Source organism: Arachis ipaensis, chromosome B03 (genome assembly GCF_000816755.2).
Source record: "Arachis ipaensis cultivar K30076 chromosome B03, Araip1.1, whole genome shotgun sequence".
Taxonomy (NCBI): Eukaryota; Viridiplantae; Streptophyta; class Magnoliopsida; order Fabales; family Fabaceae; genus Arachis; species Arachis ipaensis.
In genome coordinates this window covers 91,051,996-91,065,354 of record NC_029787.2, presented here as the reverse complement: position 1 = coordinate 91,065,354, position 13,359 = coordinate 91,051,996, and positions in this window count along the sequence as shown.

Below are 13,359 nucleotides of genomic sequence, written 5' to 3'. Positions count from 1 at the left end.
GTCATGGGTTGCCGGGTCAAGACCCCATCCGACATCTAAAGGATTTTCAAGTTGCTTGTTCTATGGCTCGAAGGCATGGAGCCGATGAGGTGGCTATCATGGTTTTTGCCTTCTATTTCTCTCTTGAAGGGCAAGCAAAGACATGGTTTTATTCGTTACCGGATGAGATTATGACTAATTGGAATTTCTTGAGAAGAGAGTTCCTAGATAAATTCTTTCCACCGGAGAAGACCGACTATATCCGGAAGGAGATTTCGGGCATAATGCAAAGAGACCAAGAGAGTTTGTATGAGTATTGGTCTCGGTTCAAGAGGCTATTGGAATCTTGTCCACACCATGGGATGAACACTCACTTGCTCATTAGCTACTTCACTGGAGGTCTTTGTGTGGAAGATGGAAGATTGCTCACCGCTTCTAGTGGTGGTTCCCTTTCGAAAAATAAGACGGAGGGAGAAGCTTGGAATTCGATAAAGGATGTTGCCGAGGCTACACAACATACAAGGGTGAGAAGTAATCCTCTCAAGGGAGTGGTAGAACCATCCCCTTCCGAATCAAGCCTAACCAAAGCACTTGGGAATATGACCACCATCCTTACACAAATACAAAAGGATCAAAAGGAATACTACTCCATCCAAGCCATCCAAGCCCCACCTCCAGTTGCTCAACTTGAAGGCCCTCCTAGGATTTATGGTTTGTGCTCTAGCACCATACATTACACCGATCAATGCCATCAAATTCAAGAGGAACATGCTCTTGTAGTAGCCAATGTGAATTACAACAACCGTCCACCCTATTCTTCTCAAGGCCAAAACAATTACCCTCAAGGTGGTAATCAACATCAAGGGTGGAGGGATAATGCGCAAGGGAACAATCAAAACCAAAGATGGAACAACTCTTCTCACCACAACAATAACCAATCCTCATCCCAATACCACGATAACAACACCAACTACCAAGCCAACCAAGGCCACTCCAACCAAAACCAAAACAACTACACCAAGTACCAAGCACCACACCATAGACAACAATCCAACCAAACTCCTCCATCTTCCAACAATCAAGTTGATGAGCTTAGAGCCGCCATGGAGAAACGGGATGAGAGCAACAAGGCTCAATTCGATGCCTTGGGCACTCAATTAGCTAACCTCACTAACATGCTTTCAAAGATGACCATGCCAAACCAACCATCAACTCCCAACAACAACACCAATCAACCCTCAAGCTCTTCTAACCTTCCATCCCAACCCCAACCAAACCCAAAGGGCAGTCTCAACGCCATCACTCTACGGTCGGGGACTACATTGGAGGAGATACCTCCAAGGGTCATAGGAGACATTTATGAGGAAGAAGTGGTTGTTGAAGCTCCACGTGAAGAAGAGGTGGTAGACAAAAGGCATGAGAAAGAAGGAGTAAATTTCAAAGAGCCCAAGAGGAAGGCTATAGTGGATGAGTCCATTCCTATTCCATTCCCTTCCATGGTGAAGAAGGCAAAGAAAACACCAGAATTTGATTTGAACATGCTTCAAGTGTTCAAGAAGGTTGAGGTAACCATACCACTTCTTGATGCTATTCAACAAATTCCAAAGTATGCAAAATTTTTGAAAGACTTGTGTACACACAAAGATAGGATAGGAGAATTGGAGACATTATCCTTGGGTAGTTCAATTTCCTCCTTGATGGAACCTATTCCAAAGAAATGTGGTGACCCTGGACCTTGTTTGGTATCTTGTTGTATTGGTGGACGCACTTTTCATGATTGTATGTGTGACTTGGGAGCTTGTGTAAGCATCATGCCACTTTCTATCTATGTGCGGTTGAATTTAGCTCCATTAAAGAAGTCGGCGGCAAGGTTTGCCTTAGCCGATAAAAGTGTGATCACAGTGATAGGAATAGCGGAAGATGTACTTGTGGTGATCAAGGATTTGGTTTTTTCGGTTGACTTCTACATCCTTGAAATGCCTCCAACAGAAAATAGAAACTCATCCTCCGTTCTACTTGGTAGACCCTTCCTCAAGACCTCTAAATTCAAGTTAGATACCTTCACCGGCATGTATTCCTTTGAGGTTGGAGATAAAACTGTCAAGTTCAATTTAGAAGAAGCCATGAAACATCCTCCCGAAGAACATTCAGTGCTCCGATGTGATGTAATTGATGAAGTGGTAGCAAAAGTACAAGAAGAAGACCACAACAAGTTGTGCTACCATATTGTTGAGGAGACGAATGACCAAGAGGATGAACATGAAAAAGTTGTCAAGAATGAACTCCATGAGCTTGATGAAAAGGAACCTCAAATTGAGGCAAATAGTGAATTGAAGCCCCTTCCATCTCATTTGAAGTATGCTTTCTTAGAGGACAACCAAAGGTTTCCGGTCATTATTGCTAGTGAACTTTCAAGTGAAGAAGAAGAAAAGCTCCTAGATGTTCTAAGAAAGTACAAGAAAGCAATAGGATGGAGCCTAGCGGATATTGTGGGAATTGACCCACGCAAGTGCATGCATAGGATATTTCTCCAAGATGGAGCTAGGCCGGTTAGGCAACCGCAAAGGAGGCTCAACCCGACCATCCTTGATGTAGTGAAGAAAGAGGTTACCAGATTACTGGATGCGGATATCATATACCCAATCTCCAACAGTGAGTGGGTGAGCCCGGTCCAGGTTGTCCCCAAGAAGTCGGGCATCACGACGGTCAAGAAGGACGACGGTGAAATGGTCACTAAAAGAGTACAAAATGCGTGGTGAGTGTGTATTGATTACAAAAGATTGAACTCCGTTACACGGAAGGACCATTATCCCTTGCCCTTCATCGATCAGATGTTAGACCGTTTGGCAGGTAAATCTCACTACTGCTTTCTTGATGGATTTACTGGCTACTTCTAGATTCATATTGCTCCTGAAGATCAGGAGAAGACCACGTTTACTTATCCATTTGGCACCTTTGCTTATAAAAGGATGCCATTTGGACTATGTAATGCACCCACTACTTTTCAGCGGTGCATGACGAGTGTCTTCTCCGATCTAATGGAGAATTGTCTAGAAGTCTTTATGGATGACTTCAGCGTTTATGGTACTTCATTTGATTGTTGCCTAGAGAACTTGGCCAAGGTCTTAGCTAGATGTGTTGACACTAACCTTGTCTTAAATTTTGAAAAATGTCACTTCATGGTACGACAAGGCATAGTGTTAGGACATGTAGTATCTCATGAAGGCATTTCTATAGACCGGGCCAAGGTCGATGTTATCACCACTTTACCTCACCCCTCATCTGTGAGGGAGGTCTGCTCGTTTTTGGGACATGTAGGGTTCTATAGGTGCTTTATCAAAGATTTCAGCAAGATTGCTTTGCCATTGTCGCGCCTACTCTAAAAATAGGTGGATTTTGAGTTTGACAGCGAATGTGTGAAAGCTTTTGAAGAGCTAAGGAGAGTTCTTACCATGGCACTGATTGTGCGAGGCCCCAACTGGACGTTGCCATTTGAGATAATGTGCGATGCGTCAAACCATGCTGTAGGTGCCGCGCTTGCACAACGCGATGGTAAACTCCCTTATGTCATTGCTTACTCTTCTAAAACACTGGATGCAGCACAATCCAACTATACCACTACTGAAAAAGAACTCCTAGCTATTGTTCATGCTTTAGATAAATTCAGATCTTATTTGCTAGGATCAAAGATAGTGGTATACACGGATCATGCAGCTTTAAAGTACTTATTGACAAAGAATGAGTCAAAGCCTAGACTCATACGTTAGATCTTGCTTTTGCAAGAATTTGACATTGAGATTAGGGACCAGAGTGGATCTCAAAACCTAGTTGCAAATCATTTAAGCCACATTGAGAATTTAAAATTTGATCCATTTTCGATCAATGACTCATTCCCATTGGATAGTTTGCATGCTGTATCGGATAGCTTTCCTTGGTTTGCCCCAATGGCAAACTACTTGGTTGCGAAAATCTTCCCTCCCAATTTTTTGAAAAACCAAAGGGACAAGTTGCGGAGTGATTCCAAATACTATATTTGGGATGACCCTCACTTGTGGAAGAGGGGCGTGGACCAAGTAATTCGAAGATGTGTCCCGGAGTCTGAAATCCAACCAATTATTGAAGCTTGCCATTCGTCTGAATGTGGTGGCCACTTTGGCCCACAAAAGACCACTAAAAAGGTGTTGGATTGTGGATTCTGGTGGCCAACCTTGTTCAAGGATGCTAACTGGTTATGTGTGTCTTGCCATCAGTGTCAGAAATCGGGAAACACATCCCAAAGGGATGAAATGCCTCAGCAACCTATGTTGTTCTGTGAGATATTTGATGTATGGGGTATTGACTTTATGAGACCATTTTCCAACTCTAGTGGGTATCTGTATATTCTGTTAGTGGTTGACTACGTGTCAAAGTTGGTAGAGGCCATACCTACCCGCCTTGACGACGTCAATACCGTTGTTTCTTTTATTAGGAATAACATTGTATGCCATTATGGGTCGCCACGAGCAAATGTGAACGACCAAGGATCCCACTTTTGTAACAGGAAGGTAGAAGCACTGCTCAAGCACTATGGAGTATCGCATAAGGTTGCTACTGCTTATCATCCGCAAATAAATGGACAAGCGGAAGTGTCTAACCGGGAAATTAAGAGGATTTTGGAGAAAGTGGTCAATCCACAAAGGAAGTATTGGAGCCTCCGGTTAGGAGATGCACTATGGGCGTATAGAACGGCCTACAAGACTCCGATAGGGATGAGCCCCTTCCGGATCGTCTATGGTAAGACATGCCACCTTCCGGTAGAGATTGAGCATTGAGCCTATTGGGCGGTAAAGTAGTGCAACATGGATTTAGCCAAGGCGGGTGAAGCCAGGAAGTTACAACTAGAGGAGCTTGAGTGTTTGAGGAACGAGTCATATGAGAATGCCCGAATTTACAAAGAAAAGACTAAAGCATTCCATGACCATCACATCCAGAAGAAGGACTTTCAAGAAGGTGATGAGGTCCTCCTCTACAACTCAAGGCTTCGATTCATGCCTGGCAAACTCTGTTCTAGATGGGAAGGACCTTTCAAGGTGAAGGAGATAAAGCCCTATGGAGTGGTGGAGTTGTTTGACCCCAAGAGTGAAGCAGCTTTCAAAGTGAATGGACATAGAGTGAAGAAGTATCATGGCTACAAGCCCCCAAAAGAGTTAGAGGTGTTCCTATTGGAGGATGCACCAAGGAGAGAGGAAGCTTAAGCAGAGGACCGTCCAACTTAATGACGTTAAAGAAAAGTGCTTGGTGGGAGGCACCCCACCGTGGTAAGATCTTCCTTATATATACCATTTAGTTTGTAACCTTAAATTTTTGTGAATTTTGTGATTTCTTGATGATTGATTGATTGCATAGGAATGCTAGTTTCATTCTTCTTGTGAATAGATAGGATGTTCATATAGTTTTCATCATTTTAGTATGGATGAATTGTTGAAGTAGAGAGAATGCTATGTTTTGGATAGTGCATGAAATTGTGAAGTATTCTCTTTGACTACTAGCTTAAGCACCTACCAAGAATGTGTTAGAATAAGTCTTGTTATGTTGAAAAAAAAAAGAGAGAGAAGAAAAAGGAAAAATGGGCACCGACGCGCCAGCGCACTGTGCGCGTGCGCGCCGGTGGTGCATTTCCTACTCTTGGGCCAAAAACCCGAGAGTCATGCCCACTTCATGCCCATCTCGTGCCAGGCACTCGCGCATCCGCGTACTTGCCGCCTGCGCGCACCATTGCAAATCACCCATCGACGCGCAAGTGCACTGTGTGCGCGCGCCGATGGTGATATGTGAACTCCCTGGTACAAAAACCAGAGAGTTATGCCACACTTGTGCCACTCTTGTGCCAGAACTGATGCGTCTGCGCGTTGCGCGCGTCCACGCCGGTCGCAAAATCCTTCAGGCACGCGTCCGCGCAAGGTGTGCGTCCGCGCGCCTGCACCACTTACCAACTCTGGTACAAAATCCAGAGACTTATGCCAACTTTGTGCCAGTTCTGTGCCAGGGGCACAACTCCCTTCGCGCGTGCACGCCACTGACGCGTACGCGTCCCTTGCCAACACCTCACCGACGCGCCAGCGCACTGCACGCGCGCGCGCCGGTTGTGCGAATCAGTTTTAAAGCTTCACGCCTTGTTCTGTTTCCCTTTCTCACCTCTTTTCATATCTTCTTTCTCTTCTTCCTTCTCCATCACTTCTCCTTTCTTCCTTCCACACCTTCTCCATCACTTCTCCTTTCTTCTTCTTCTTCCACAATCCACCACTACCGTCTCCGTCCACTCACCGACGACAACCACCTCTTCCGGTGGCACTACATCTCTCCTATTTCTTTCTCATCTTCACAAAAGAAAATTCAACCTTGTTCTTTTACACTTCTCAAGGTTCTACTCCTTCCATTTCTCCTCTTTTATTTTCTTTGCATTATTTCTTTTTCTAGTTAGATTCTTCTTGTTGCTTTTCTCTTTTAGTTGCATGATGATGTTTCTTACTTTTGTTTGCTAACTTTTCCTTTTCCTTATTTTTCCATGGATGTTGAATTTTAGTTTAATTTGCTTTACTATATCTTTTGTCATTTTTTCCTTATCTTTGCCAATATGTGATGTTTATGTGATGATTGATATTTCATTTTGGGCTTTAATTTGATTAATTATCTTATAATTTTTCTCTGCTTAATAATTGCACACCAAGTGTTCGAAGAAATGCGTCAATGCTATTTTGGTTTCTTTTAATAATGTACTTTCAATTGGGTGCTTCCCCTCATTCACTTGTTGTCTTTTATACGCATTAAGTCCACCTTGCTTGTTGATTAGATACTCATTGAACATGACTTGCTCTTTATTATGGATGCTTGAGACTATACTTCTCATGCCACTTTACATGCCTCACTTCCTTTTGCATCCCATACCAAGTGTTATGACCCATATCTTTATGACTAGATTATTGCAATGTTTCCTTTGGGCACTACCTTTCACTTGTATATTTTTGTTAAAATGATTCTTTGGGTTTAATTTTTCTCTTATTTCCCTTCCTTTCTTAGGATGGCCACCAAGAAAGGCAAGGAGAAAGTTCCAAGGAAACCGGCCGCAAAGAGGGCTCCCCAAAGATCAACTTCTAAGGCGCACTCTTCGTTAGGAGCCAAACCCCTATCTAAGAAGGCGAAGACACCCGCTCCTATTGATGAGAAAGAAAAGAGCAAACCAGCAAGGGATTCTTCAAGGTTCCCCAACCGCTTCTGTGAACATGTGTTCCCCTCCATGGTTGTCAGGAGCTATCATCCTGAGCATCTACTTGCTCCACCAGACAAGGTTGCTCCTTATATTCTACCTCGCATTGAACAGCGAGGATGGGAGTTCCTTTTGAGGAAACCAAGGGAAATCAACCTCTCTTGGGTGGAAGAATTCTACAGTAACTACCATCTCTCCTCTCTTCAATCGGTATTCATGCGCCAAAAGTAAGTCGCGGTTTCAGAAGAGGCTATTCAGCAAGTGCTTAATGTCCTACCAGTACCAAGTGACATGGATGGCTACCAGGAAATCTTACGTCAACGAGAGAAGTTTGGATTTGATTGGGACTCGATCCTCCGAGTCATTGCTGAGCCATAGACATTTTGGACACAAGGTTGACTCTGGATGAGGCCTAAGTCCATTGACGCTTGCTTCCTCACTGTAGAAGCTAGAGCTTGGCCCCAGATCCTATCCCACTATGTGCTACCTAGAACCCACAAGTCGTCCTTCACGGCGGATCTCGCCTTGCTTGTTTGGTGTGTTCTCACAGAGAGGCCGGTGAACATTCCGTTTCTTGTCAAGCAAGCGATGAGTCAAGTTCACGCCCGGAGTAATTTGCCATTTCCAGCAATGGTATCTGATTTAGTTGCTGCTACGGATGTTCCTTGGGAAGTGGTGTACGAAATTGTGATCATCAATGGCGCCAACATCATGGTACGCACAATTGTAATCTCAACTCTTTGTCACAACTCCGCACAACTAACCAGCAAGTACACTGGGTCGTCCAAGTAATAAACCTTACGGGAGTAAGGGTCGATCCCACGGAGATTGTCGGCTTGAAGCAAGCTAAGGTCATCTTGTAAATCTCAGTCAGGCAGATTCAAATGGTTATGGAGAATTGATAATTAAAATATGAATAAAACATAAAATAAGATAGAGATACTTATGTAATTCATTGGTGAGAATTTCAGATAAGCGTATGGAGATGCTTTGTTCCTTCCGAACCTCTGCTTTCCTATTGCCTTCTTCCAATCATTCATACTCCTTTCCATGGCAAGCTGTATGTTGGGTTTCACCGTTGTCAATGGCAACCTCCCGTCCTCTCAGTGAAAATATTCCAAATACATTGTCACCGCACGACTAATCAGCTGTTGGTTATCGATAATGTTGGAATAGGATCCATTGATCCTTTTGCGTCTGTCACTATGCCCAACACTCGCGAGTTTGAAGCTCATCACAATCATCCCTTCCCAGATCCTACTCGAAATACCACATACAAGGTTTAGACTTTCCAGATCTCAGGAATGGCCGCCAATGATTCTAGCCTATACCACGAAGGTTCTAATCTTAGATTAGAAACCCAAGAGATACACATTCAAGCTTATTTGCATGTAGAACAGAAGTGGTTGTCAGGCACGCGTTCATAGGTAAGAATGGTGATGAGTGTCACGGATCATCATATTCATCATGTTGAAGAACGAATGGATATCTTAGAACAGAAATAGGCTTGAGTTGAATAGAAAAACAATAGTACTTTGTATTAATTCATGAGGAATGATGACAAGTCATCTTAGCCTAGTTTCACTAGCCTTTTTCTTTTGTTTTCGATTGATTTATGCACTTTCTTGAGCTATAAGCAAGCCAATTGGGTAGATTTTCATGTTTCCTTTGATTCAATCAACCATGTATGAATTAATGCAATTTCATGAGATTTTATGCTATAATTGTCATATATTATGAAAGAATAACAAACTCATGATTTTAAGCAAAGCTTTGATGTGTTTGGTTGATTGATGATAGGTGAAAGAGTTTTGAAGAAGGTTGAAGAAAGAAGGAATGGCTAGGAGCAAGAGAGAACAAAAAGCTTGAGCAAAAGTTTGCCTCAAACTTTAGCTCAAACTTTTAAAAGAGTTGAAAACACTCCAGAGGAAAAAAAGCTTGAGCAAAAGTTTGACCTCAAACTTTAGCTCAAACTTTTGGGAGAAAAGCTTGAGCCAACGTTTGCCTCAAACTTTTTGGCAAACGTTGGCATCACAAAATCAATACCCTGGAGGAAAAAGCTTGCGCCAACGTTTGAGGTCAAACTTTTGCTCAAACGTTGGCGCCACACTTGCACACCCTGGAGGAAAAAGCTTGCGCCAACGTTTGAGGTGAAACTTTTGCTCAAACGTTGGCGCCACTCTTGCACACCCTGGAGGAGAAAAGCTTGCGCCAACGTTTGCCTCAAGCTTTTTGGCAAACGTTGGCGCCACACACATTTACAAGGAGGCCAACGTTTGAGCAAAAGTTTGACCTCAAACTTTGGCTCAAACATTGGTAGCAGCAAAGTGAAGCCATCTGGTGTAAAAAGTTTGAGTAAAAGTTTGCCTCAAACTTTTACTGAAACTTTTACTCAAGCTTTTATGTTTTTCAACCCGGTTCACAATGGATCTTTCTCCAACTCCAAGAGCAATCAACCAAGGCCTTTATCAACCCAATTCCATCAAGAACAAAGGCCCAATTCAAGGCTTGAAGACCATTTGAAGAAAGTGTATAAATAGCTTAGGATTTAAGTTTTCGGGGAGCTTTTCCTTTTAGAACTTTCCGTTTTAGTTTTGCTGAGAGCTTTTGGTTTTGAATTATTTTGAGTTTCTGAGTTTCGGAGAGGAGAATTGAATTCTCTTCCTTTTAGTTTTCTTGTTTTCAATTTCAATTACACTTGTCTTGAGTCTTGGGTTTTGAGAATTGGGGGAATTCTGTCTCAATCTCACCTTGAGATCTCTTTTTGCTTCTTCTACTGCTTGATCTTTAAATTCTCTTGCAATTGATTTCTGGATTGGATCTAGGAAGGCATTGAGATCTAGACTTGAGATCGGGGTAGCATTAACAACCCCATCTGGCCCATTCAAAATCTGCACGTTCGGCTCGGCCTCAAGAGGGTCGACCTTTGAAGGAATAGAAGAAGCTGAAGCCACCGAAGCTTTGGCTGGTGGCACAAGAGGAGGACCCTCATCATCATCATCATCACGGGCAGCACAATCTTGCCATCCTCCACCATATTATCCATGCTGAACAAAGAGAGATCGACCTCGGGAGTAATAACTCGGACCTGAGCCTTCAGGATCTCGAACATATCGGTCATACTACCCAACATATGTCCCTGAAGCTCGACATAATCATCTAGAGCAGATTGAAGCCTCTCCTTAGTTTCTAGCAACTCACTGTAGGTCCGGGTATAGCTCTCCTTATACTTTTTTGCAGTCCCCTCAGCCAAGTTAGCAGTTGCCTCCGCCCTAGTATCACACTCCTTCTCTTTCTCTACGTCAATCTCCAACTTGGCAACCTGATGACATGTCACCATGTCATGTTTTTCTATGCTTTTTCCTTTGTTTTCAATAGGTTTTATGCACTTTCTTGAGCCATAAGCAAGCCAATTGGGTAGATTTCCATGTTTCCTTTGATTCAATTAACCATGTATGAATTAATGCAATTTCATGAGATTTTATGCTATAATTGTCATATATTATGAAAGGATAACAAACTCATGATTTTGAGCAAAGCTTTGATGTGTTTGGTTGATTGATGATAGGTGAAAAGAGTTTTGAAGAAGGTTGAAGAAAGAAGGAATGGCGAGGAGCAAGAGAGAACAAAAAGCTTGAGCAAAAGTTTGCCTCAAACTTTAGCTCAAACTTTTAAAAGAGTTGAAAACACTCCAGAGGAAAAAAAGCTTGAGCAAAAGTTTGACTTCAAACTTTAGCTCAAACTTTTGGGAGAAAAGCTTGAGCCAACGTTTGCCTCAAACTTTTTGGCAAACGTTGGCATCACAAAATCAATACCCTGGAGGAAAAAGCTTGCGCCAACGTTTGAGGTCAAACTTTTGCTCAAACGTTGGCGCCACACTTGCACACCCTGGTGGAAAAAGCTTGCGCCAACGTTTGAGGTCAAACTTTTGCTCAAACGTTGGCGCCACTCTTGCACACCCTGGAGGAGAAAAGCTTGTGCCAACGTTTGCCTCAAGCTTTTTGGAAAACGTTGGCGCCACACACATTTACAAGGGGGCCAACGTTTGAGCAAAAGTTTGACCTCAAACTTTGGCTCAAACGTTGGTAGCAGCAAAGTGAAGCCATCTAGTGTAAAAAGTTTGAGTAAAAGTCTGCCTCAAACTTTTACTCAAACTTTTACTCAAGCTTTTATGTTTTTCAACCCGGATCACAATGGATCTTTCTCCAACTCCAAGAGCAATCAACCAAGGCCTTTATCAACCCAATTCCATCAAGAACAAAGGCTCAATTCAAGGCTTGAAGACCATTTGAAGAAAGTGTATAAATAGCTTAGGATTTAAGTTTTCGGGGAGCTTTTCCTTTTAGAACTTTCCGTTTTAGTTTTGCTGAGAGCTTTTGGTTTTGAATTATTTTGAGTTTCTGAGTTTCAGAGAGGAGAATTGAATTCTCTTCCTCTTAGTTTTCTTGTTTTCAATTTCAATTACACTTGTCTTGAGTCTTGGGTGTTGAGAATTGGGGGAATTCTGTCTCAATCTCACCTTGAGATCTCTTTTTGCTTCTTCTACTGCTTATCTTTAAATTCTCTTGCAATTGATTTCTGGATTGGATCTAGGAAGGCATTGAGATCTAGACTTGGTTATCTAGTCTCTTGGGTCCTGAGATCTATGTTCTCTTTAATTTCATGCAATTTACCCATTCCCTTTACTTTCCATGCAATTTAAATTCTGTTAATCACAAATCACTCAACCAAATCTTGATTCGCTTGACTAAATCAACCACTAAACTAAAATTGCTCAATCCTTCAATCCCTGTGGGATCGACCTCACTCTCGTGAGTTTTTATTACTTGATGCGACCCGGTGCACTTGCCGGTTAGATTTGTGTGTTAGGAATTCATTTTCCGAAAATACACATCAAGGAACAGCAGAGCTCCATACCTTAATCTATGGTGTGTAGAAACTCCACCGTTGAAAATACAAAAGTGATAATGGTGATCATTGGCTTCAGCCCCAGAAAGGGAACCAGAAGAACCAAGATCAAAAGTATGATCAAGTGTTTTTAAATACAATAGTAAAAGGTCCTATTTGTAGAAAACTAGTAACCTAGGGTTTACAGAAATGAGTAAATGATGCAGAATCTACTTCAGGACCCACTTGGTGTGTGCTTGGGCTGAGCGTTGAAGCTTTCACGTGTAGAGGCTTTTCTTGGAGTTAAACGCCAGCTTTTGTGCTAGTTTGGGTGTTTAACTCCAGCTTTTATGCCAGTTCTGGCGTTTTGACGCCAGAATTTCTATGCTAACTTGGAACGCCGTTTGGGCCATAAAATCTCGGGTAAAGTGTGGACTATTATATATTGCTGGAAAGCCAGGATGTCTACTTTCCAACGCAATTGAGAGCGCGCCAATTGTGCTTCTGTAGCTTCAGAAAATCCACTTCGAGTGCAGGGAGGTCAGAATCCAACAACATCTGCAGTCCTTTTTCAGCCTTTGAATAAGATTTTTGCTCAGATCCCTCAATTTCAGCCAGAAAATACCTGAAATCACAGAAAAACACACAAACTCATAGTAAAGTCCAGAAATGTGACTTTTATTTAAAAACTAATAAAAATATAATAAAAACTAACTAAAATATACTAAAAACATACTAAAAACAATGTCAAAAAGCGTATAAATTATACACTCAGTCATGAAACTTTGAGTGGTTTTAATTAAGTCAGAGTCTACAGTTGCTAATTCAGAGTGGTTCTGCTTAGAATTCTCTGTTTGTTGTTGAGAAGATGATGGAAGAGGTTTGCCATTGCTAAACCTATTTCTTCCACCATTATTGTTGTTGAAGCCTTGTTGAGGCCTCTGTTGATCCTTCCATGAGAGGTTTGGATGATTCCTCCATGAAGGATTATAGGTGTTCCCATAGGATTCTCCTATATAATTCACCTCTTCCATTGCTGGGTTCTCAGGATCATAAGCTTCTTCTTCAGATGAAGCTTCTTTGGTACTGACTGTTGCTGCTTGCATTCCAGACAGACTCTGAGAAATCATATTGACTTGCTGAGTCAATATTTTGTTCTGAGCCAATATGGCATTCAGAGTATCAGTCTCAAGAACTCCTTTCTTCTGACTTGTCCCATTATTCACAGGATTCCTTTCAGAGGTGTACAT